The following is a 21,685-nucleotide window of genomic DNA, read 5'->3' as shown; positions in this document are numbered from 1 at the left end:
CCAAATGGCCAAAGGGAAACAGCCAGCCAATACGAATATCTCATACTTGTGTGAGATTGCCTCCTTTAAGCTGGCATCTTTAAGAAAGATAGGAATAGGAAAGTATGAAATGAATGGGCAATATCTTGCTTAATATAGTCCTTTTCTGCCCTGCTCCCCATGCTACTCCATTCTTGAGGGGGGAATCATCATTGTGTTCCCATCATAGGGCTGTTAAAAAAACAGGGATATTTCAAAGGAAGTTGAGGGGCTGGTTCTGAGGCTGCTTCTGTCCTTCTCCAGAGAATTTTGTGAGTGTTTCTGTGATGGTGTGTGCCACCTGCCCAGTATGCTTTCTCTGACAGGAAGACCTACAACTGAGAAAAAGAAAAAAAAAATGATTTGGGGAGAAGTTGCCAGCTGTTTTTGAAAAGCTCATCCTGTGCTCTCTGACAGCATTTCTAAGGGCTAGAGCTGCAATCTCACCACTTTCCTTGCACCAGTGGAGATCTGGCAAATTGGTTGAAAGTAATAAGCTGATCTGAAGAGACTCTTTAGCTCTTCAGTTTCAGTTGTGGTCGCAGTATCTGATCCTTTTAAGGAGTGATGAGCTTCCCGGTGACGAGAGAATTGCGGTAGCTGCCTTTGAAAAGAGAGAAATTTTGGTTGTGGTATCCTCTGAGAAAGCAAGCTTTCTGGGGCAAGCTTAAAAATAAAGCCTAGGAAGGATTGGGGCCTAGATAACTGAAGCGCTCTTCTCCAGTAGCTATAGATACTGTGGTCTTTCACAGGAGAGCAGTGGACAGGAAGAATGTTTGTTTCTAAGCAGTGATGACCATGTAAGAATAAATAGAACTAAAGGAGGCCTTAGGAGTTATGTTGCTTTGTTCATGTCTTTAAAAAAAAAAAATAGTATCCATTTTTAGGATTCAGTGTACTAGAGCCTGAAAAAGAAAACACAGCAGGCATTTGTCCCCTGACAAGCTTACAGTGTTACTTTGAGAAAAAGAACATGAGAGACGTGAGGGGGGATGAAGTTAAAATACTTGCAGTTACATATATGCGTACTGTTTAATTTGGGGTGTTAATTTAACAGCAGTGGCTGACACTACTGCTGTTGTATCAAATAGTAAAATCAACTGTCCCCTCACTTAGGCAAAGCCAAATTATATTACTCTTAATCATTGCCATGTGCACTCCTAGGCTATCCTGCTTTTCAGGCCCTAGATCACTGAAGGAAAATACAGAGTGGGATGCTAGTTCTCAGAGCTGTATGCATCCTGCAGATGGGAGTTCATAAGCCAGTTTGCTGGCTGGAAACTTATACATGGATCTTGACAATGGAACATATTTATGCAGAGCTCTGGTATGCTCTCTAGTATGTTTGATGTTTTGCCTCAGGCTCTGGATACTTTGAGAAATCCTGCCCTTCAGCCAGCCTGTACCCTTGTGAAATATCTAGTTGCTTGTACATGGTTTCTGGCTCTTGTGATGGAGGGACACTACTTGTCCAGCATACATCACGGCATTTGTACCATAGGCACTTCAATAGCAAAACAGGAGAGCCTGCAGTGCGTGCACAGGATAAAATGCAGCGTGAAAGCAAAGTAAATGGCTCTTGTGGTTTTCTGAGGGTTGTTTTTTAAGAATCAAGTTTCTGTGGCATTTTTCAGGAGAACCTGTTTTGAGATTACTGGGCCTAGTTTCTCAAAACTATTGTCTTTATAATCCGTTTAGAACACAGCTTTCACTGACTTCCACTGCAACTGCCTACATTAAGCATTTCAGCAAATCCCTCCTTGCAGACCCATGCCAAGGACCCAGAAAATTAATGGCTGCTTCTGCAGTGTTCAGTTTGAATGGCATAGAGAATCTCTAGCTGAAGCTGAGAAGAATACAATTCTCTAGGACAGCATTCAGTTATCTGACGCAAAAGGTTAGTTTCTGAATGAGAAAAGGGGTTGCAGAATAAGCAGTCAAGAATTGGCCAAATTCGGGTAGATTTCACAGGAATGACAGCTCTGCCACCCTCCCCGTCTAATTTCAAGTCTCCATCCTGAAGGACAGGGGTTCAGAATTCTACTTGGAAGAATCTGCCAGAATTTTTTGACACAAACTAAACTTTTTTTTTTTTAACCTTAGCCTTTATTTTTTGAAATGGCTGTAGTATTTTGAATGAATAGAAATAAAGAAACAAACCACTGAAGTAGACACTAACTTGTAAAATTTCAGCCCGAGTGATGGCAGTTTGGCAAAGTTGTAAGTTTTCTTATGTAGAGAAGATTGTCTTACAATGACAAGTGTCAGGCAGCTAAACAAAATATGATACTACTAATTCTGCCGGTAGTAAAATATGCTGGGTTTCAGTTAGCATTTGAACCTACTGCCAGCACTGTCAGTTCTTGTGTAAATTAACACAGGAATTATTTTCCTGCTTTAAAATCAAGGGTTGATAGAGAACCCTTATCTCAGGTCTTATCAATCCAATTGAGGCCCAGGATGAAAAATACTGTATTTAATCAACCTGATAAATGCTGATCAAATTCTATGCGTGTGTGTGTGTGTGGGGGGGGTTAATAATCACAGTTATATTTGTGTGCATATCAAAGTCCTATGTTCTGTTTCTGATAGTCTCAAAAAAAAACATGTAGTGAAAGACACAGGAGCATGGCAAGCGTGTAGTGATAGTTTTCCCAGAGTAATCTCCCAGTCTCCAATAATTTGCTGGTTGAGGGTTTCCTGAACCAGACATGGTGTTTCTGTGCTTATTAATCCTTAGTGGACTTTTTCCATGAACTTTGCCAGTGACCTCTTGAGCCTCTGTAAGCTTCCAAGTGTCTAAACACCCTGTCGCAAGAAATTCCACAGCATAAAGATGTGAAGATCCAGCATCTTTTCTTCTTGAACCTGAGTTCTGGTAATTTCATTTGGTGTCTCCCATTCTTTTATTGGAAGAGGCAGTTACTACCAGTCTGTTCACCTTCATCTGTCAGTGTCTACCCACTTTAATGCAGGTATACTGGCATTTCAGCAGATCTCCCTTATCTACATGTTTATTGATTCCTTCATAGAACTCCACTTGCTTTGTGGAGCTTGATTTCCTTTTCCAAAAGTTGAGTTGTCTCTTCACTAATATGTCATATTTATTCATGTGACCCCCTCCTATTCTTATTAAAGTTCCTAATGATTTGCCTGATGTAGATGTCAAGCTTACTGTTCTGTAGTTCTTAATGAATGTTGGGAATTGTTAGGAAAGGAATAAAAACAGGCAATGATCCATGGTGTGTCAGTGTCTTGAATACCATAAGTAGTTCTGGTCTTATCTTGTCATAGGAGATATATCTAAAATGGAGAAAATACAGGGCAAGGTGATAAATATGATCAAAGTAGTGAAACAGCTTCCGTCCAAGGAAGGCCTAAGTGGACTTAGACCTTTCAGCCTGGAAAAGAGACTACAAAGGGAAAATTCATACAAGTTTCATATTGTAGGCAGGCGATCACAGAGGAATCATGAGCAGTATAGATGGGATGAATGAGAAACAAAATCATTCACTGAGGGGAAGGAGAAATAGCAAGTGACAGGTTCAAAACAAGCTAAAAGAAAGTGGTTATTAATAAAATGTGTAATGAAGCTGTGGAACTCCTTGCCATGGGCTATTAAATCCATCTGGCTCACAAAATGCCTAAACCACAAATGGTGATACTTCCCCAGAATACCATACGTTTGCCCTGTCATACACTTTTTCCTTGTGATCTGCTGTTGACTGTTGCTGGAGTAAGGATGCTGGGTGGATGGACTTCTGGTCTGCCCCAGTGGGACCATTGCTGTGGTCTGGTGAGAATTCAGGGACTCAGTCACTGCCACTGAGCCAAATGCCTGGCTGTCATAGGCAACCATATCTGTCTGTTTGTAAACTTGCATAGATCCACTTGCAAACTAATTACATTTTTCTGCTCTTCACATCCCTATCTTTTGGCATGTGCATTTAAAAGCAAAGATTTTTTTGGTTCGAAACCCTTTTAATTTCCAGCCTAAGCTTACTCATAGTAAACTTACATTTATTCTTTATGCCGACCCTGCTAGTTTCCTCTCTGGTGTATTTATTAAGACCTTTTGTGACTTATGTCAGCTGTTTTGTTGTGATACACCAAATAAATCTTTTGTGAATATGTATTACCGGATTTATACAGGGTGTTTTCAGCAAGATCTTGCTAGTCTGCCATAATGGCATCTCTGTGTTCCCTTCTGCACTGGAAATACAGTTGCTTTTTTGAATCATCATATTTTCTTCTTTTCTTAACCAGCTTTCATTAGTGACTTACATTAGCTGCTTATAGAATGACTATACATAGATTTTCTCCTTCTCTATTACTTCCAAGTGATGATTCTTCACCTTTCAGCAGAAATTGTCTCTGGGTGGGCTACCCTGTCCTTTACTGTTGCTTTCCATCCCATTTCTGTTGCAGCTGTCCTTGGCATTTGTCAGCTTTTCCTATAGGTTGTTTCAGTCTGTGCCGTACTGCTGATGCCACCTAGTTTTGTATTTTCCACAGATTTTGTAACATTCTCATAAGGGCATAAAAAATTCATAAATGAAAATACTGAATCAAAAAAGACTGAAGACCAATCTTGGCAAAATTCCAAAAATAACATCCTTCCACCTTTCAGAAAGAAATCTTTTCTCATCTCCTCTTGAGCTGCTGCTTTTCATGCTTTATGGTTCTTGAACTAACCCCTGTCATCTCAGGTCAACAAACTTCTCATGTGGTAATGTATCACGTTTCTTACTGAGTTAGACTAGAACTGTTGTGCTTCTTTTGTCTAAAGCATATGTTGTCATGTCAAAGAAAGGAGTTAACGTTTGACACAGCTCAACTCTTAAAAATCAGTTATGTTTTATTCTATTTTGTCTTTACCTTCATGTTTTCATTCTTTCATTCTTTAGTGCTCCAAGCCTTAGGCCATGCTATCGTAATGTATTGTGTGTCCAGATCACTTTTCCCACCTTTCTTTAATATTGAATTGAGGCAAAATATTTATTTGGATTTGATGCTGTTTTGAGACTCTTCAGTCTCATCACATGGCAGTCGTGCTTCCTGTTAAATCAGAAGATGGTTCTATTATTTAAATATGAAAGGTAATGATAATTGTTGTGGGAGCAATGAATTGAAACAGTTGCCCAATGTATCTCTTTGTTGTTAGTAATTATTCATTGTAGGTATTTGGTAGACTTAGTTCTGACCAAGCTTATTTTATTCAATAAAATATACGTGCCTCTGATAACGTGAGTTTAGTCATTTAGTACTCTTGTCACCCCTGGTAAGGTGAGGGCATCTTGCAGTGCCATGACACTCCGCAGTGGTGCTCACTCTGCTCCGCGAGGACTGTACCCTTGCCCTGCTCTTGGCTGTTGCGTTCATGAGCCAGAAGTGATGCCAAGGCTGTTTCTGTTTAACAGGTACTAACATTTCTGCTGTTCCTGACACTGGACTGTCACTCAGTGTGGTCAAAGACAAGAGACTGCAGGAAGTCCATAGGTGCAGTTTATTGGTGATTTACACTGTGAGTTAGGGCTGCAGTAGGCCCTGTTCTTCCCTTTACCAGAGATGGCTCTTCTCTGCCTCTTCTCTCATTCTGGCACCAGGCCACTTCAAAGACCTAGGCTGTGTGAAAACAAACCGCATTTTTTGTAGGGTTAACTCTTGACTGCTTTAGCTCTCCAACCTGGTACACTGTGTGGTCAGATGAGTGCCAGTGTGAGAAGCAGAGGGAGGAGAGGGGAAGCACTGGAGCTTAATTTAAACTGACTGAATGTGGAAGCACCTCCAAAATAACTACGTTCTTGTCAGCCTGTGCTCTGGGCTGATAATGTGTCCACATCCAATCCAAAAGTGTATGCCAGAGGTAGCGCACTCTGCCGCAGAGCTGGTTGTATTAGCTTTACCCTGCTTTCACTGCAGAGCCCAGCCTCCAGCGGAGCAGTGACTTGCACCCAGCCAGCTTGGGGTGGTGGCACGGCACGTTTGCCTCTGCCCAGCAGTTGACCTATGGTAAATCAGACACTCACTTTAGGTGGAGTTAGCTAGTTGTGGAAATAGCTGCGTTTGGCTTTTGCTTTGAGGATTGGATCCAGAGATGAGAAAATAATTGCTGAAGCTGCTTGCAAAGCAAGCTATCAAATCTGATGAGAAATCAGATGAGGTTAACTGCCGGCAATTATCTGTACCATATCTAGATCCATGATGAGTGATTCTTCAGTGTTTAAAGAAAAAAAAATAGTGTGGTCTCACAGTGCTGGTTTCTGTGGTCCTGTAATTAAAGTGAAGTGTAAATATGAGCCCTCTTCTTTGCAAGTACAAGATTTTGGGGGGAAAACCATAAAGTTTTTGTGACAACTGTGGTAGCAGTGAGACTAGAATACACATGGCTGACCTATTCTGAGCTCCTCTCTGGGATACAGACTCCTGTGGAAGCAACTCCCTGCTTTGGTAAGCTAATGACTTTAGAAAGGGATGTGTTGAAATCATCAGGCCTTTGTACCTGTTCTTGTCAGCACTGAGCCTTTTTTCTTAGCCATTCTATCCCATAATCTTAACTCTTTTTGACCAGTTTGTACCCATCCCGTTAGCAGGTGTTTCCCCCAACACTAGTCATGGTTGCAGCTTGGGCTAATTGGCTGTGCTGGGAGAAAACAGTATGTTGGGGGAGGCTGGCAGAAGATTATCATCACTACAGGCCAGAAATAAGTGAAGCGTGTGTGGTCAGTAATACGTAACAAGTGTGGTTTAGTAAGACGAACTTCCAGCTCTTTCTGCAGCAGAAGAGGATGCATACCTTCCTTTACTTCTGCAGACTTCTGTGATATGATAGGGGGCAGGAAAGAAATTCGGTTCCTACAGCCAAGTTTCTACGTGTTACTTTCTCATGTGTTCTTAATGATAGAAGGCTTGGGTGGGTGCTGTGCTGTCAGACTTTGTTATGCAGTATTAGCTGTTCGTCAGTCCTTACCTTGTGTTCACAGTTCTTGCAAGTATTTTTTTTCTTTTCTTCCCGAAAGATTGTTTGTTTCTGTGCTTACGAACGCTGATAGCATGGGCCTGAGTCTCCACGTCTCCCTCGCCTGCCCTCTGCTATCCCAAGCTCTATGTGCAGGACAGTTGCAGTTTGAAATTTGCGGTTGTAACATTATCTGTTCCAAGTTAAAAATCCTACTAAAACAAGTGGTGTACATTGCACCAGATCCACTTCAGATATGTCTGTTATTGTGTGCAAGTTAGACCATGTTTTTTAAAGGATTGCTAGATATTATATTTTAAGAGATTGGTTAGTGGTAGGAAATAAGGCTGCCACGTGAAAATTTCCTTGAAGAGTCCAAATGCAAAGATCTTGTATTAAAATTTATCCAGTTGTCCAGCTTTTCTTAACAGAAAGTTCATAGGTCATAGAAACAAGTGCTATATGAAATTTCAAATTTGGTGGTAACCTGCTTTTAAAGAAAAACAGTAATATACCCCATTTTAGAATGCAACGCAATTATTTATTTACTGTTCTGTGCTGTCAAGATATGCCCCTATTAGTTTTTATTCATCTGTATACTGAACTGTTTGGGTTTTTATCTTGTTTATTTTTATCTGTAGAAGCCAGGACAGTCTTCTGAAGATTTCATTGCCTTTTTTTCTGGATGCTTTCTATTTCTAGATTCGTTTTTTCTTTTTTCCTAAGAAAAGGTGACCATAACAAGATTGTAAATAATCCTCTCTGTATTCAAATATGTTCAACAGTGAACATTGCCTTGCACATTGTTAACACTGCTGCCTTGTTTCTGTTTTGCTTCACTTATCTTTTTAGGCCCTCTCCTCTTCTTCGCAGTATTCTCTGGTTTTAACCAACTTTGTTATCTGCCAAATAAAATGGCAGGGGGCAGGGTGAGGGGGAGAGATTTCTTTCTTGTAATTGTTCAGTTAAGAGAGCCTTGGTGTTCACAGTCCACCTACAATTTGTCTATGTTTCCTCTTCCTTGCTCTTCTTTTTCCCCTGTCCCATCATCTGCTCATCTTCATCGCCATCCCTCCTGCCTCCGTGATCTTTGTTTGATTTTTGGAAGAAGCTGGAGGCATGGTTAGTTGCCAGAAGAGCTCAGTTATTACTTACACAGGGAAACTTCGTGCTGTCCAACAAGAATGCTATTCCTAGCCTTCAGGGCTATATCTAAAGGGCACAGAGTTTCCACTCAAAATTTAAGTAGATTAGATTATGTATACATATTTGTTGTGACTTGGCAGGTATCCCAGTGCCCGAGGTCTTAAAACATATACTCAGCTATACTCATGGCAAGCTCGACTGCATGTTTCAAAAGATGCTCTGGAGAGATGGGAGGCTGCTACCTGGAGTTCACAAAAGTGTTATTCTCCACAGATCTGATATGACATAGGAATTCAGACTACTGTTCTGTCTAGTCCTGTGTGTTGCCTTGATATTAGCTGCTATCAGATGCTTCAGTAGTTGGTATGACTATAAGATACAGGGGAGAAAACCCTCTCTTAACTCTCTGTCGGTTTGGATTTTGTCTTGGAAGAAGAGGGTTTGTATTATTTTTCTGAAGCCCTCTTAAAATCATATTATAATTCTAGATGATCCATTTATGAGTATGTGTTGTCTCTGAAGCTGTGTATGTTGTCTTCTGGCAGTAAATCTCTTTTTTAACAGCAAAGTATTAGCCTGTGAAAGCATTTGTGTTTATTAGTTTGAGATTTGCTGTACTGTGATTTGATTGAATGTCTCTCATTCTCATATAAGAACAGGAAAAATAATGTGACCAAGTTAGCCTTCTGCTGATTATTAAAATAGTATTATCCTGTTTACTTGTTCAAAAAAAAAAAAAGGCAATCCCAAAATTCAGGTGCTGTAGATATGTTGGAGGGAGTCCTGAAGTTAAAACAGCTGTATTTTATGAAATTCTGTTTGGTATGGCACTTTTCCTTATAAGGTCCAATGACCAATTGTTTTGATTATTTAGAGGGAAAAAATTCCATGAGAACTGTTACTGAAAATGACTAACTTGGCATTAGTGATCTGTCGCTCTCTTACAGCATTTGATGCAATACTGAAGTTAGTCAAGAAAGCTGAAATACCCAGTTAGCCACTAAGCACTTCAGCTGATCAGACATCTTAAGATTCATATGTGACCTGTTTATTACATTTTCCTGTAAATTGCTAATGATATCTCTGAATAAATACTGGTTGTGTTTGTAGTGATGTCTTCTGGACATCCAATCCTTTGTAAATAAAGAACAGCCTGTATATCTAGTAGAAAGCTTGAACACTTAATTCACGGTGCACTATGGACTTTTGCAGTAAAGAACTGAAGCGACTGCTCAGGTCTTGCCGTTAGAGTGGTGAAATCTTTGAAGGAGGATTGTAATGCTGTGCTTGCTGATGGACGGTGGAGAATCTGCAATAGCCGAGTGGGTAGAGCTGCGTGTCAGAAACTAGGGATTGTCGTGTCAGATTGCAAGAGAAGAGAATACTTGGCAGGAGGCAGATGGGATGTAGCTAAATGGTTTTGCCTCTTTGTTTAAGCAAGGATTGGGAGTTGATAAAAATACACTAGCTGATGTGCGGTAGATATTAGCTCCTTTTGCTCAGAATTACAGAAGAGAATGTGAGAGAGATGGGACCAGGGTTTAGTAGATCTGAAAATGTATGTTCACCTGATCTGTTCTTTTGGCACCTTAGTGGCTTAGAGCAGACACATTTGAAAACTACTGCTACAGTTGCCAAAAAACATTTGTTATCTATTAGAGTAGGCTTTTAAAGTCAGAGGTTGACAACTAATCTGTTGTGTTTTGGTTTTTTTAACCTTCTGCATGATATTCTTCCTGTACGTTGAAAGAAAGATTTCCCCTAATGAAAGAAACTGCATAAAAAATTTGCTGCATTTTCTTGTTTTATGTCTTTTTTTTCTTTTCTAAGTATGGAAGCATAGTATTCACTTGAGCAAATAGTAGGTAGACTTGTTTCTTTGTAACCTTAAAAGGAAGGTAGTGGAAAAGAAGGTCTAGACTGTTGATCACTGGGAAACAAAAGCAACTTACTATGGCTTTGTCTATAGTAGGATGTTACTTTGAAAAACTGTAGGTCCTCTTATGGCATCCTGGGTCCATGCTGAACTTAATTCTCAAGGGTGTATTAAGAAAGACTACTTACTACAGTAAGTGCAGCAAATGCAGTAAATGCATTTGCCATGATTTAATTTACACTCTAAGGTTTCTGTGAGTTAATTCCTAATAATGGGCTATAACAGAGTTTCTGCATTGTATTTCTTTATACCTGGTGCACTACCCATGTCCTTTATTACTCCAAGGTCATGTTGGCTGGAGGTAAATGATATATAAGTGTTGGCAGGCAGCCAAGAGTGCTGCTGTTTATGATGATGATCATAAACAAGTTGGTCATAATGAGTTACTACAATTATGAAGAGTCTGTAAAGGCCACACACCTCTGATTCATGTATGCCTGACCCTGCCCACATAAGAATCATTATAGGACGGACTTTTACAGGTCACTACTCGTATAAAAGAAAGTGAAAGAGCGCACCTAAATCTGCCCCAGGGATGAATCAACACAAAGGACCATAAAGGAAGTATCAGAAGACCAAGAAACATAACAGGATTCTTGAGCAGTGTCATAAATTCTCTGGACTGTGGTTTTGCAAATGACATTGCCACCGAATCCAGGAACGTGATTTTTTTCGGATAGTGCACAGTGCCACAGCAGGACCCCAAGACAAGCGTGTGAATGCCCAGCAAATAAAGCTCAATAGCATCACCAATGCCGTGCAGTCTGACTGGGCTGGGGCCTGGGGCTGCAGGAAGCGCTGTGACTCATCAGGTGGGAGCAATATCCAGGAAGTAGCTACAGAATCCTGCAGAGGCTGGAGAAAGAAACGCATCCAGTAAGTATTGCATGCTCAATTGCACAATAATTTCACAGCAGGATTTAAGCTACCTTTTCTGGAGTAGGGCTCCCTGGCTCACATAGTGGCTCTTCCACTTGCCATTGAACTCAGCAGTTCCTCCAGCTTAGATCAGACGCCTCTTTATTTAAGTATTAGTTTTGGGCCCCTTGTCCACACATATACACTATCACTTACTGGCCATCTCCAAACTTCTGCACTCCAGCTACCATCCCTATGTGCCTTCATTTTCCTTACCCTGTCATCCGGAACATAACAACTTTTACTGCTGATACCCTGCTCTGCCACCCCACCCCACCCCAAATTCTTGGTGTCAAATCCAGTAAATTCTGTTCGGTCTTCCCTGGGCTAACCTTGCCTAATTATGAATCCTGATTTACTGGAGAATATCTTGAAATCTTTACTGTGTCAGCTCCTTTGTACCTCTATTTCTTTTCCTCCTTCCCCTCACTGTCTGTGCACTCTATCGTCTGCGTAAGAGATCCATCCCATGGGGGGTGGCAGTAGGTTCTCTTCACTGCCTAAGTCTTTGCAGCTCCATCCCAGGGCTACCTCACCCTATTTGATAAGGCTGGAGTTCTCTGGACAGAGCAAAGTGATCCTGCTGATGGTGCTGATGCAGCCACTGAGCACCTTGCCCTCTCCCTGACTTCACTGGGGAGCCCCAGGGCTGCGGGGAAGGTACAGAGCTGGGAGGAGAAAGCAGCCCTGCTCAGCCAGCTAGCCATCGCAAGGATCACGTGTGTCCTAACTGAGCCACAGCAGTGCTACAGCTTTCCTCCAGGCTCCCCTTTTTCTCAAAGAAAGTGCTGTGCCCCTCACAGGGTGCAAGAGGAAGAGAATTTGGAGAGTAAAGAGAAGTGTGTGTCCTGAGGGAGGCACAGACATAGAGGACGGATGGAGCTACACGGGACTCTTCATGTTTCTTCCTCCTGCTCCTGCCTGCACCCCTTGTCCCTGCCCTCTGCCCCTGTGATCGCTTCTTCAGTTCAAGAAATACAAATTTAACCTCCTCCCAGGGTCATCTGTGACATTTGTGCTGGTGACACAAGGTTTTATCTCTTCAGTATCTGACCCCACAAATACCACAGCTCTTGGCCACACTTCTTCATGCTTGTGCCTTTTTCAGATTGGATTTCTTTTACTCTTGTTCCCCACTAAGTTGAAATGGCATCCTTTTCATCAGTCTCATCTTAAAGCTTTAACATTTTATTTGCAATGCCAGTCCCAAACATGAGTTGCACTTTTCTGCCTACTTTCTCAGCTATTTGGTCTCCTCTCATTTCCTCTTCACCAATTGCAGTCTTCCCCAGCTTTGGCTATGCTGCCCTCTGCTCCAGACCTTGGTCATGCATGGGGTGTTTATAAATCTTAATGCAGTTTCAGATATAAAAGCATGCTGAAATTTTTTGCTGAGATTGAATTTCAGACTGCTCTGCTATTTTAAAACTCTAGAGTGGACTTGTTTATATGGAACAACTACTACAGAATTTTCTTAATTTTGCAATATGTTTTACAGTAGGAGCCAGAAAATGAGTGAAAAGGGAGTGTGTGTGTGTTTATATGTGTCAGGGGGAGGTTTGACACAAAAATTGAAAGGTAAAGCAGTTTGGGGTTTTTTGTTATTGTTGTTTTGGGGGGTTGGGGGCTTTTTTTTTTTTCTTTAGGAAATGTTCATCTAGCACTGTTAGACTAAGCTAGTTGATAGGTAGCCTTGCAGTGTGTTATCCCAATTTGCCTGTTGTCTTTATAAACGAGGCCCTTGTATCTCCCAGAAACTTGACAGATATTAATACCCTTCAGCATAAGGAGCTGCAGTTACGAATGTAATGCCTTGTGACTTTTTTCTTTAGGAAAAAAAACCCCAACCTTTATGTTCAAGTGCCGATCCAACTGTGCTCTACCATTTCAAGTTTTAAAACAATAGCAACTGGCTCACTCTGTAACATATGTCCCAGAAAAACCTATAACAATATATGTAGTATGTGAAAGTAATGTGAAAAGCATCTTGCATTTTTGAAGGGATCACGGTGAAAAGAAAACTTGGGAGGAAAGAATTTGAATGTGGTGATGAGGGAAACTAAGTAGCATTTTTAAAATAGAGTTTATAAGGAGTGGGGTGATTAGTAACATCTTATTTTTTCTGATTTCTCTTAGCACATATAATGATGCAGCCCATATGAAGAGGGGGATTATTAGCTAAAAGATAGCTGTCAGATTTCTGAAGATAAACAAAAGGTGGATCTGAACCTTGAAATTGTCAGCTCAGCTCAGAAGGAGGCTGCAAAGGCAGAATTGTGAAAAGAGGGTTTCCTGGAGATTCCCAGAAGATTGAGATGGATTATGTGATTCTGGAAGGAGACAAGAAGCAGGCAATACAAAGGTGCTAAACAGTTGTAACAAAACACTCGTCAAGCACTTTACCCCTACCTTCAACACCTTGCAAAATGTAAAAGACATTTCATATTGAGACCACTGTTTCAGCTGAGTTAATTAGAAACATTTCCTCACAGTACTCAAGATCTTGTGCACATCATCTAGAGGAGCACTCCTTGCACTACCTACTTTGTTTTTGTGGCTATTATTTTTTCATTGAAAAAGCACCATCAACTAAATCAGTAAATAAATCAATTTCCTAAATGCCTGTCTGAAAAATGAATTCAACACACAAATATTGTAATACTCATCTCTTCACAATGTTTTAAAAATAAAATTAAACTGAAACATACCTTTGTTTTGGTTGCAAATTTTTTGTTACTGCAGAGCTACTTTCCCTCAGTGTAAAAAGAGCTCATGCATCTTGTTGGAAAGCACTTTAAAGAAATACATTCTCTAGGACTCAAAAAAGCATCTCCATTTCATGTTTCCATCTGCCCTGCAGGATTTTTTCCCATAACATGCATGAAACATTGATGCATACCATACAGTCATAAGACCATATTTTTATTCCATCCTTTTTGTCACCATCTTCCTTCCACCTTTCTGGAATCCTGCCACACTGGCAATCTGCAACTGTTCAAGGCAAAGTCTTGCATATGTTTTTCTCCCATCATTTAATGCAGGCTTATAAATCAGGGAAGCAGAAGCTAAGCTAAGTTGCTTAAGAGAGGAGAACTCTTCATTGCACTAATGTCTTGGATTATGGAGAACAAAAATTACCTTGCAGAGCAGAGGTCTTTAATCACACACCACATGTTATTGGTATTGGTGAATGCTTACTGTGATAAACTGTCTGGTAGGACTGTGAAGAAATATGCCCTCTTGTTGATGATGTCATAAGCCTGTGCATTTGGGAGGTGCAGACAGGACAGAATGGGGGGGACACGTATGTGTCTTGCGGGCTGTTTTGTGCCAGTGAGGAACCCTCTCCCCTCAAACCTCCTTGTGCTACCATGAGCCTTCCTGACTCAGTTGTCCTGACAGTAATTGGCCGATTACCTCATTACTAATGGTGAAGATGTTTGGTGACTATCTACGTGGTTATGACATTTCACCAGGCTGATAGGAGCTCCCAGATTAGTCTTCTATTGGTGCAGCTCCAGGGCAAAAGCTGTACAGACTTCTAGGAAGTTCTGCTTTTGCTGGCTGGACCTAGTATTTATTGCCAGTCACCTGAATCAAAAAACTGTGCTCCAGATGACACTGTTCTGGATACTAACTGCCTGGCTTCATCTCTCTCCACTATGTTCAATCATGTGTAGCTGTAAATTATGCATGTTCATAAATTTGACATTAAATCTCAGAATTCTTATAGATTCTGGCATGCATCCCAAAATGCACTGCATGACAAACTGGAACAGAGCACTGTGAATGAACCACTTAGAGTACTGAACAGGAAGCTGGAGCGAATGCAGGACTATGTACTTACCTCCTTAACAAGGATGCTCTTGTAACAGAATGGCATGGAAATGCTCTGTGAGGTCTTTGTGATCAGAATAAACTAATTATGTGTACGTTAACATCATTATGTAGACAAAGCTGTTACATGTGAACTGAATCAAAAATATATTCAATACCTGAACTGTGCAGGTGCTGAAAGGCCTATTAATAACAACTTTGCTGCACTTACTGACCAGTTCAAAAAGTGTTTTGTCCCATCACTGGAAGTTGTCCTTTACTCCATGCTCTCTTAAGTCTGTCTGTCTGTCTGTCTGTCTCTCTCTCTCTCTCTCTCACACACATACACACACACACACGCACATACACACGTGCATGTGCATGAGTATTACCTGAGGCTTAATACAACAGAACCCATTGTATCTCTCTCAGAATGTGTGTTTTATTTTTACCCTAAATATTCTGCATCTTCAGTTATCCTTTCCTAAGGCTTTTGTATTTTAGCTCATAGGGTCATTTGATACAATTATCCAGCATCAGAACTACAGCAGTAGTAGCAAAGGCCATCTTGACTAAATGTAAGTGATGCTTTTTATTTAATGTGAAGCTACAGTAATCTATCAAGTTATTTTCTTTCAGATAGAACAGCAGTTCCTCGACAATAGGGTGTGTTAGAAGATTTGCTGCTGCTTGGAAATTGGACGTTCTTTCTTACTTTTTGCCTTTTTTGGGGGGCTGGGATGGGGGGCAGAGGAACCAGAGAAATCAGGACTAGCATTTTAATTGGAATAGCACCAATAAATCGTATGAAAATCCAAGGTTACAAAAAAAAAAAGGCAAGGCTAAACCTTGTCACAGTTTCCACCCCCAGGCAGTGTTGTTCAGGCTGTGTGATTAAGGGCAGGACTGGGCTTCTGCTACGTTCTTTGGACTTCTGTATAGAGTTACCATGTAAACTCAGTATGTGGCATATGTGCTGGGAAGACTCTCCTTTCTCTCAGTGACTTTATATCTGTCCATTTTGAGTTGTATATTTGTCTCAGATGTGAGCTTCTGACCATCTAATTTAACCTCACTTCAGCTTTTATGTGCCACTGCAATTTTTCAAGCACTTCCTCCCACCACCTTGCCCTCCTTATTTGAGCTTGTGTTAGTGATACAGGTAAGTATTACCCTTGTTTCACAGTGGGCAAAAATTGAGGTAGGATAGAGAATTTGTCCAAGCCCAAATGATGAATCACTGGTTGGATTATTGTAGTCCAATGTTTTCTGACTCCTAGTCCATGCTTATTTTACAGACTTTGCTATTTAAAACCTGTCCCTACCTTCTGGCACCCTGTTAATTTCTCCAGCACAGCCAGTTCCTTTGTGCTGTCTGCATAGCAGACCTTCAAGTGAAATTACTGAGCTCTTTGGTAAGTTTTACTTTTTTAGCTTAAATTATGAGCACAGCACAAAGTAGTATGACTGGTGGCTGCTTTTTCCTGTGCTGTGTCAGCTCTGACTGCCTCTGGAATAGAGATTGCTAGCTGTACAGAATTATGTTGTATGGTGAAATATGTGAGTGAGAGCTTATCTTGAGTTCACCAATGCCATTGTGATTTCCACCTAGCAGATTTGAGCACCAGAACCCCTTTCTCTTGACTGGTAACTGAAACTGTTAAAAATGTCTTGTATTATGATTCAAGTTACAGGACTCTGTCTCCAAAAGCAAAACTTATAACCAGCTTCCTGTTCTATTTAGTCATGCTCTACAACCTAATTATATCGTTTAAATGGTACATCCTAAAGGTTGCAGGTTTAGAAAAATATTCTGAAATGTAGTACGTAAAATCACTGTTTCAAGGGAGGTCAGGGGAACTACAGGCCTGTACCAGGCAAATCTGAAATCTGTATCAGGCTGTTTTGGTAAAAACTATAATAAAGAGTAGAATGGTGGCCACCTGGCTAGGTATGATTATTTGGGAAGAGTTAAACTAGCATTTGTGAGAGAGTCCTGCCATATGGTTCTGTTGGAGTTCTTTGGAGGCATCATCAAGAACATGGATAAAGATATTTTGGTTCAAAAATCCAAGTAAACTGTATCAAAGGCTTTTAAGGAAACTAAGCAGCCATAAGGTAAGCAGGAAGGTACATGCATGGGTGAGTGACAGATTAAAAGATAGGATCAAAAGGTAGAAATAAAAAGGCAGTTCTCAATTAAGGGAGCACCCCAGCTTTGTTCCACAGAGGTTTGTGCAGTTCATCCCATTCATAAATGATGTGGATAAGAGGATGAGCAATTGGGTAAGCAAGTTTGCTGTGAGGAAGAAAGCCAGCTGTGAAGAACTGTAGAAGGGCTTTACAGTGCTAAGGGACTGAGCAACAAAGTGGGAGATGAAATTCAGTCAAGATAAATGAGGGTCAGTGAGGAACACTGGACAAAACGGTCTGGATTTCTCATATAAAATAATGAGTTTGAGCTGGGAATTACCACTCAGGAGTAACATTTGGGGATTGTGGTTGATGATTCTGTGGGATCGTCGTCTCATTGGTCACCAAAACACAGCCCAAATGTTAGGAAGATTTAGGAAAGAAATAGAGACCAAAATGGAGAATGTCATTATGGCAGTGTATAAATCTGTGGCTCACATGCATCTTGACTACTGTTTGCCGTTGTGGTGCCCTCGTCTCAGAAAGGGTATGTTAGAACTGGAAGAGGCTCAGAGAAGGAGGTCGGCAAGGTTGATGAGCTACATGGGATGGCTTCCCTGTGAAGAACACTAATGCAAACTGGGACTTCTGTCTAGAGAGGGACTGACTCGAGGATGATGTCATGGAGATCTACAAAATCAGAGACCTGCAGAGGAAGAAAGAGGATAGTCTGACCACTGCCTTTCAAAACAAGATCATATAAAGTTAGGAAAGTTAAAGTTAGCTTCAAAGCCTACAAAAGGAAGTGGTAGTGTACAGGGTGACCTGTGGGACTCCTTTCTGAAGTATGCTGAAATTGGTGTGGCTTCCAAGGGGAGCCTGGACTATTGCTTGGAACAGTGATTTGCTGGGAGTTGCTAAATTAAAAGAAGCCACATCTGTTTCTGGAAGCCCCTGATGTCCGAATAGTTGAAGAAGGGTATTAGAGAGGAATATTAGATACTCATGACCTGTTCTAACTCTTCCCTATGTATCTGCTTATGGCCATTATTGGAGACGGAATATCGGGCTACATGAACCTTTAATTTGGCCCATACACCTATTCCTGTGTTCTTAAGAGATCCTAGGAAGGCCTTGTTTACTTTTGGGAAAATGGAAAATAATGTTCCTCACTTATATCAGTGAATTCATCATCATGATAATAGTATATAGTCCTATAGGCACCTTTTGGGTGTGTTATATTTATGCATATACAGAATTTGCTTTTGGGTAGGGTTTATTATAAAAATGACATCGTCCTAGATGCAAATTATATAGTAACCAAAAGTTTGCTCTACAGAAGCATTGTCAGCTTAAAAATAGATTTATGCAGGTTATTTTTAAGGCTTTTTGGTTCAGAAGTATATAAAAGCCCTTTTGGAGGTTTTAAGCATTCTAACATTAATTACCATACCAATATTATTTGTATCACAGCCTCTCCAAAATTTTTAGAAAACATGTCTATGCAGTGCCATAGAGATTCTTAAAAAGCCCATAAAACCACAAGCATGAGATGGATTAATTCTAGGGAGCTCTTATCTCCTTTAATTTAGCATATAATCAGGAATCCTTTGGAACATTTAGTAACCAAAACTGAGCTCTGAAGATTTAGTGTGGACCTAAATAATTTGAAACATGGAAAGTCCGCAAAAAGATGCTGGGTAGTATTGTGATTTTTTTTTTTAACTACAGAGTATTAGGTCATAATAAAATAAACTTTGGTAAATTCTTGCTCTACATTTCCAAAAACTTAAGAAAAAAAAGCAGGCACGGTAGAGTATTTTTTAAATATTCTGAAAAGGTTATGTAATACTCCTTCTACTGTAGCATATTATAAAAATGAGTTATTTTCTAATATTAACATGCTGGTAATCCAACATTTCATGACCTTAGTACAGCTTTAAAAATTGCAAATAGTCTTATGATCATGGAAAAAAATGTTGTATTTAGAAGGCAAACCTATATAAATATCTATTTTCATATGATGGCTACTGTCCCACAGCAACTTAGTTTTTTTTCCTCCAGATGCTTGCTTTCTTAAATAATAAGAGGTATGTATATTTAAAAAAAAATGTTTAGCAGTGGAACCTATGTATTTACTGTCCAGGGAAAAAATGATTTTGGCCATTTTGGTCTATTCGTTTCCCTTGCTACCCATGTTTGACACTAGTTTGAAAAAGATGGATCAGGGTTTTTTTCCCCTCAATTTTATGCAATTCCAGAAAGTTTCTCTGTTTTGTGGGTATTTTGCTAAAAAACAAAGTCTTTGATAAAATTTTGATGAAATATCTTAATTCTTGTATTTTTCTACCTAATACATAACACTCTTTACAGCATAATCATTGTTCTACACACAAAAGATGTTAGTACTGTGCTGTCACTAACAGAAGACTGGAATGATTGCCTGCTTCTAGTTTCAGTGCTTATGCTAATTCATTACGTTTTAGCTGTTAGGCAGTCTACCTGGGGGTTAAGTCTGATGTGTTATTATCTCTAAGTCATTCTTATGTTTATACCTAAGATCACTGGATATTTTCATTGTTTTGCCCATATCATTCCATTTTGCTACATTAGTTTTCATAGGCAATTCTCCTGCTGTGTTCTTGAATTTTTTTTTTTATTTTCCTGCAGTCTGTATGTGCTCTCGTTGCCATCCATCCACACTCATTCAGCTGCCTCTGTATATTGTAGACTAGAACATGAATCCATGGAAAAAGAGTCTTCTGAACCCATCTGCCTACTGTAAGGAGAAATCCTGAAGTTCAAGATAAGATAAACACAGCCTTGTAAAAAAAAAAAAAATTTTTTTTTTTCTGATTCATTTGCTTATGTGCATGTGCCCCCTTTAAATGAAATACTGCTCTAGGGTAGGGCCAGTGCCTACATCTTTGAACCTTTTACAATAAATATTGTCCAAAAATATAAAAGACCAAGTGACTTCACCCACCTTTCAGTTCTGTCTCATTACCACCACAGCCTCAGTGTAGATCCCTGGGTTTTTTTTCCACATCTCTTTATAAACCTGTGAGAGAACAGCAGCTATAAAAACTCCAACTGATTCTCTGCCAGTGTAAGATAATGTATGTGTTGGCTCCCTTCCTCTCTTTACCTCCCATACAAAAGTCCAAGATGGCCAAAGGCAGGGCTCCAAGATTTGAAATCTGTCCCTTCTGCCATTTGGCAGTGCCTTTTTTATAGACAGTCACGCCAGGTGTCTTCTTTGCTTAGGGGAGAAACATGCGTGTACATGTTGCTTACTGTTCAAATTTCTTTCAAATTACACAATAAAGCAGGGAGAAAATTAAGTACTACTTTTTGAAATTGTAGGTGCAAGCCTCTTCTGGCCTAGGCAGGCTCACTGGTAAGACCACCTTCTTGTTAACAGTCTCAGTCCAGCAATGTCCCTTCTTCCTTCTTCAGTCCTCCAGGGTCAAAGCCTCAGCTTGAACTTCCATACGTAGCAGGATACAGGTCACAGAGACACCTCCTGTCACCCTCCCTCCTACTGCCTCAGTCCAGTCAGGAACAAATTGCAGAGAACAACATCTTCCTACCAAAGACTGGATCGTCCACCTAACCCGGGCATCAAAGATGAACAGGCTTCACTGGCTGTTTCTATTAAAAAATGACATGCTGTTCAAATAAACCTGTATCAGGCAGCCAGTCAAGAACAAATAGTGACATAGACCCCTGCATCAAAGGGGGTTGTCAAGACTGAGAAAGGCACCCCTAATGTCATCAATACTTCAACATCTTTGCCAGTTAAGCATGGATTTTTCTTATCTGCTTGACTGTTTCTGTTGGTGGGATCAACTTTTCCAGCAGAGATCCTCCCTTACTGAAAGTTAGCTCTCAGTTAAGAGGCATCTCTGGAAGTCCCAGACTTGGCAGCTAGAACTTGTGCTACCCACAGCTACTTTGAGATGAGCCTCTTGCTATAGAAATCCAGTATTTTTCTACAAGATCAGAGGAACTAAGACCTGCTGCACCAAGGTAACCCCCTGCACAGTGCAAATGTGCAGGAGGCACAGTGTTCCTTGATCTAGGAGTGATCTTTGAGCCTTTCAGGGCTGTATGTCCTAGCGTACTGTTCTGTAGAGATGGGGGCAGCTTGCCACTTGTGCCTTCAGCCCTTTCCAACAGTTGGCCCAGCAGAGGTGTCCAAGAGGATCTTCACCTTCCATGAACCAAACTGCCTATTGGGAGGCATGGAAAGCAGCAAGTCCTGCCGTTGAGGAGACTAAGTGGTGCTCCTTTTTTGGTTGCCTTAACTCGTGAGTAGATTCCTTGATCTTCAGTAATTCTGATGACATTTGCACAATTTTGATAGCCCTGGTTGAGACACAGAGACCAAGTGAGGCGGTTTTTCGTTCATTTCTGCTGCTCTCTAATGAAGGTACTGTCTAACTGCCCTTTTGGCTTTTCTGTTCCGAAGTAAACGGTTACATTAATTAACAGTTTCTTTCTTCACTTTCTCCTTCTCCAATTTGGCTTCTCTCTTCCTCCAGTTTAGCTCCCCCTTCTATCCCTCACCACTGCCATCACACTGACTGTCTGCTATGCCACGGAGCAGGTTTCCTCAGTCAGTATTTTTGCTCCTTTCCTACCTTGACAGGGTACAGCTTATTAGTCACCTGGTACAGAAAAGAAGAAAACTGGTTACTTATGCTACAGTAATTGTGGTTCCTTCAGACACATTCTCCATAGAGGTTCCACAAGTG

The 21,685-nt window shown here is 40.6% G+C and overlaps 1 protein-coding gene across 5 annotated transcripts in view; it reads left to right on the top strand.

The window, feature by feature from the left end:
• PLAG1 (PLAG1 zinc finger) overlaps window positions 1-21,685 on the top strand; it is a 57,033-nt gene that overhangs the window by 16,226 nt on the left and 19,122 nt on the right. For 3 of the 5 annotated variants that reach the window (XR_010883283.1, XR_010883284.1, XR_001294307.2), the window contains 2 exons: window positions 10,541-10,934; window positions 13,113-13,668. The exons of the other annotated variants lie outside the window; for them this stretch is intronic. The gene's annotated coding sequence lies outside the window, so the exon portion shown is untranslated. Of the gene's footprint in view, window positions 1-10,540; window positions 10,935-13,112; window positions 13,669-21,685 lie in introns of those variants that run through there. 5 annotated transcript variants of the gene reach the window in all.

This window comes from Apteryx mantelli, chromosome 2 (assembly GCF_036417845.1).
Source record: "Apteryx mantelli isolate bAptMan1 chromosome 2, bAptMan1.hap1, whole genome shotgun sequence".
In the NCBI taxonomy this organism is placed as follows: domain Eukaryota; kingdom Metazoa; phylum Chordata; class Aves; order Apterygiformes; family Apterygidae; genus Apteryx; species Apteryx mantelli.
Note: the sequence above shows the minus strand (reverse complement) of the source record. Positions and strands in the feature narration are given on the sequence as shown.